The sequence below is a fragment of the Eumetopias jubatus genome, unplaced genomic scaffold (genome assembly GCF_037043125.1).
Source record: "Eumetopias jubatus isolate StellerSeaLion01/CBP00866 unplaced genomic scaffold, mEumJub1_p1.0 scaffold_13, whole genome shotgun sequence".
Classification (NCBI taxonomy): Eukaryota; Metazoa; Chordata; class Mammalia; order Carnivora; family Otariidae; genus Eumetopias; species Eumetopias jubatus.
In genome coordinates this window covers 65,905,625-65,910,821 of record NW_028274819.1, presented here as the reverse complement: position 1 = coordinate 65,910,821, position 5,197 = coordinate 65,905,625, and the positions used below count along the sequence as shown (strand labels likewise).

General features: G+C 38.7%; 1 non-coding gene across 1 annotated transcript; it reads right to left on the bottom strand.

The window, feature by feature from the left end:
* Positions 1–4,789: 4,789 nt before the first annotated feature.
* On the bottom strand, positions 4,790–4,897 carry LOC114226638 (U6 spliceosomal RNA). Its single transcript, XR_003612796.1, has one exon. It is a non-coding gene; the product is annotated as a U6 spliceosomal RNA (small nuclear RNA).
* Between the last annotated feature and the right edge of the window lie 300 nt (positions 4,898–5,197).

The window sequence follows — 5,197 nt, the reverse complement described above, 5'->3', positions numbered from 1 at the left end:
GCTGCCAGAATTTTTCTTCCAACCACACCCACATAGGTTAAGGGTGGGTGCATCATCAGTAATTAGTGAGGAAAAATAGAAAAATGGGGGCTCATATGTGAAGAGAAAGAGCTCTTTAAAAGTTCTGGGGGTGCCTGGGTGGCTCAGCTGGTTAAGCGACTGCCTTCGGCTCCGGTCATGATCCTGGAGTCCCAGTATCGAGTCCTGCATCAGGCTCCCTGCTCAGCAGGGAGTCTGCTTCTCCCTCTGACCCTCCCCCCTCTCCTGTTCTCTCATTCTCTCTCTCAAATAAATAAATAAAATCTTTAAAAAAAGAAAAAAGAAAAGTTCTGTATATATTTCTCCTTTAGGAGTGTAGATTTCATCCTCCATGAAATCTTTTGTCATCTTAAGAAGGACTTGAGTTAAATCAACCAATCAAGACTCCGTGCCCAGAAAGGGCAAATCCAGGCACAGAGAATGCCCCTCTCCCCCCACATTACTGTTTGTGAGAGAATAAAGAGAAATATAATTTACTAAAAACATTTTTTAAAAAAAGACTGAAGATTTCAAAGATGAATCTCAAATCATTCACAGTCACTGAAAAAGAGGAATGAGCCGGCATTTCTCTGTCCGGGGCTGCGGAGCCCTCAGGTGCTGTCTCAACACTCCTCTGATTCCTCTCACTACTTATCACAAAGGACCATGGCAATATCTTTAATCTTAAACTTCCTATTCTAGTGTAAGTTCTCATGTCTTTTCACTTTCTGACTTTTAAGGAGAAAAACACCTCAAACTCCCTGCTGCTAGAAGGGAAAAGACACGCCCCACAGGCATTTTTGTTTTCCTTGCTGCCTTTCTTTTGGTGTCGGCCATAAGCCCCTTCCCCACAAGAACCTGCTTTCCTCAGAGCTTGGAGTTGACACACTCGAAGAGGGTGCTGTACATTTCCTTTGGGAAGTTTGGTACTTTCACATCCTTCATTTTTGGGGTTCTTGGGGGTCTCCTTAAGGAAGGAGAATTATACTGCTTGAGGACATTAGGATTAGAGTAGTAAACATTTCCTTTCATTTCGAGGGTTGCTACCATTCCTTTGGAGTCCAGTGAGAAATTCTGTAAAGCAACCAGCATCCTATAAGGGCAACTCAAATCTGAAGACAAGAGTGACAAATCAATTAATATATAAATTTAAAATATGTATTTTGAAACAGACATTTAAAAAGAATAGAAGATAGAGTATGTTCCCTGTTTTGGCAACTTTCAGTGATCCTAGATGGCATTTTGGGCCATCCCAGTCCAGGATAGCATTACAAGCTCTCAGAGGTATAGGTCTTCAGTCTTTGTGTCACCTGCAACTGCTTAATTATTACTTCTTACCATCTGCCTTTCCTGATTTCTCCACCAGTCATCCTTGTCACTGTATCACAGTTGGCCTTGCACAGTGGTTCATACCTCGTGGCAGCACCATCACCCTAGGCACCTATTAGAAATGTTTGGTCACATTTTTTGTTGTTGTTGTGATAACTGGAGAAAGCTATTGGCATTTAGTGGGAGGGGGCCAGGGCTGCTAAGTACCCAGCAAGGTACGAGACACTGGCATAGTTGTCTGCCCAGAATATGAGTAGCACCCCATTAAGAAACAGTGGGCCTCTGGAATTAGCACCCCAGTTTTGAGAAGACTAAGCTGGTTTTTGATGTCGAGACACATTATTGATCCTGGATTCTTACAGAATGCTCCAGGCCTTCATCAGTGATTGGGCTGTGATCTTCCTCATTTGGCTTCTTTGAGCCTGAGAGGGGAGGAATATTTGACAAAGAGAAATTCCAGAAATGTGCTTGTCTTTGTTTATGCTTTTCCCTTCTGTTGGGAAGCTGACAATGAGAACTCAGCTTTAGGCAGGTCTGTAGATACTTGTTTGCCCAGATGCCTCCAGCTACAAAAGTGAAGACTCACACTAGGAAAGGAAAAGGAAAATGAATGTTATAATCCTTTCTTTTTATTGCTGTTAAAATGCCTCCAAAGAGAAGGAAAAGTAAAACATCAGTGCTGACTGATGTTATAGGTATGAGTGTTGGCTAAAGTGCTTATTAAGAATGCAATGTTTATATGAAGAAGGGCATAGAGAAAAGATTCCTGACTGATGAGAAGGCTATTTTATCTTCTCATACCCAATCGAATCACTCACAGCAGATGAAGAGGCATGGTAAAAAGTATACAAGTGATGGTTCCAAGGATAACAGGAAAGAATGTAGAAAATAAAGTTTGATCTATTTCAAGGTTCTGGTCCAAAATGATAATGTAGGAAGACCCTGATATCACCTCCTCCCACAGACACATCAAATCTACAGCTATATATGGAACAATTTGCTCTGGGGAAAAAAACAAAAACAAACCTAAACTAAAAAAAAACTGGCAAAGCAGCCACTTCACATCAGGCACATGAGAGGGAAACTATATTGAAGTGGATAGGAAAGGCTGAGAAAGAGTCTCACCATAAACACCACTCCCTGGTGTGGTGACCCGCAATCGGGAGGGAACTCAAAACCTGGAGGTTGAGGAGCAAAAAGGATTTGTGCTCCACATTGGGCACCCTAACTTTTAAGATCAGCACCTGAGGGATGAGTCCCTAAAACATCTGGCTATGATGAAGAAAAATAAAGTTCAGAAACCATGGGGGATGGGAGAGGTGAAGAAGAGACAGAAATTGACAGAAGTAGCAACCAAATTTACATTGGTCAGTGTTAAGTACTTGAGTTTATTGTCCTATTCTGACCTACTTTGGGAAACTCTGGTTATTCATTTAGCTGTAGATTAAAAAAGAGCAATCAAAAAAGCATATTCAATTTTTATCCATTCCATAAAACAAAAAGTAAAGTTTTTGATAAGGTTTACATCTGCTGACAAAGTTCCCCAGATCAATATTTTAAAAAAATTAAAATGTTATGATATAAGCAAATCTGATGTAAAACTGTTGCAAACCTAGCATTATGCCATATTATCTAGATTTTTAATGAAACAATGTCTACAAACAAGAACTTCCAGAAACAGACATGCCAAAAATCTGAAATCATATCTATAATTACCTCCAGAAATGATTTGACATAGTTCAATTTTTCTTTTCCTGTATTTTGCTATTTCCTTTTAATCTCTTCAATTAGATTTTTAAGAAATGAAGTGCTAAAGGTCTTGGGAGTGAATAACAAGTTATTTTGAGTTTTTAAAGTTACATGTTGGAATGTTTTTCAAAACCAAGCCTTGTAACCTATTGTCAGGATAAGATAATAGGCTTTGCAAATGTCAAGGCAAAGGTCACATCAGGCACATTCTTCTCCAGGTCTGATCAGCAGGCACTTTCTAATTTTTGTTGTCCCCAACTTACTTATGCCCTAACACTACTCTGGTAGTTTGAAGATATGATGACAAATTATATACTTCAGTTAGTTGCAATATGCTGCAGTTTTATTTTTTGATGTGTTCTCACATTCCTCATACTGTTATTTATAATTACATCCGGCCCACCAAATGTAAGCTCCATTAGCGTTTTATCTCTGTATCTCTAGTGTCTAGAAATGCGCCATGCCTAATAGTAGGTGCTCAATAAATGCTTATTGAATGAGTGAATAAATTAATGGTTCATTTCCTTAATTATTTCATGCTGCAAGTCTAGAGATAGTAAATTATTGGAAGAGTTTGGGCCAAACTAAATTATGTGTACTTTCCTCAGAGTCCACTAACGCCAATATATCAAACATTCTGAACACTCTTGAATACTGTGGAGAAAGGGCTGAATTTTTTTTAACTGTGCCCACGAGGTTAGTTTCTTAGATGTTCTGCTTTGGAACAAAGGAATGTTATAGTTAGAGTACTTATGTGGAAAATAGGGTCTGTATTATACCATTTATTTAATTAATAAATCATTTGTATGATAAACATCTGCAAGACAATACACTTAAACTTTAGTTATTTCATTTTTATGTAAACTAGAAAGGTGGAAATATACCTTTCAAAGAAGTCAGGATAAACCAAACATGTCTTAGGCTGTTTGTGCCCTAAACTCACTCATGTGTCATTTAATTTGTTGGGCAGATGGCAGACATAGGAGGAGGGGTTCTGAAATAAGTCACCAGGATAGCTGGGCACTTTACTGTCTACGTGTTTTAATAGGGATTCCCAGTTGGAGGTGACTGATCCTCTCTGAGTGAGCTCTCAGTTCCACTGAAGTCTGTCTTTGTCTTATAGGCAGGGGTGAACCAATTCTGCCTTCTGCTGACTTTTTCCTGCTTATTTCCTTAGTCAGGCTTGGGGTTCTCCTTTGTGCAGCTTTATAGTGATTTCTTTGTCTAGTATTTGCCTTCTCTCTGGTGAGCTCTTTCCTCTCCATTCATTTTCATCTACTACAACTACTGTATTATCTTTGTTCCAAGTGATTTGTAGTATGATTGTTAAGAAAAAAAGAAATCACTTCATAGTACTCTTCTTATTTTCAGCTTGCTTATTAAAAGCCCTTAAAGTTGGTTATTTTCCTAGGCTTTCACTGATTTGGAATTTTTCTAGAAACATCTGTTAGTATAAATTATGCTGGACTTTTTTTTGCCCATTTGAGTACCAGAATTCACTGCTATTAAGAAAGAAGTTGGGATTAGGAGGATCTTGATATCATTCATACTTGGATTGAAATGTATTTTGAACCTATTTTGCATTTTGAGCCGGAATGTATTCTGTAATTAGATTAACACTTTGTAATAAATGGGCAGTGGTGGCCCCATATTTGTGGTGGAGAACATACAAAATATTCTGATGCATGGCTATGGTATCATAGGGATTGTAAATAAATAGTGTGTCATCCTAGCGCAGGGAACCATACTAATCTTCCCTGTATCATTCCAATTTTAGTACATGTGCTGCTGAATCAAGCACAGGATTGTCAATAAATAATGATACTGACAATTGAACCTCCCAGCCCTATAACCACACAAACAGACCTAGTTCCTGCCTTCCATAATCCCAAAACCACATTGTCCTTACCTAATCAGATTGACATGTACCTCTCCCCTCATCCTGTTTCTTGATATCTTAATCATTAGAACACACACACCACATATGAGATCACTTCTCTAAGAGCTCTCACTAACCACTCTATCCTAAATGCATGAGCTTAATTGCCCTTCTAACCTATTGTCTTGTGATATATAACTGTCATGAGCCATCAATAAGTTG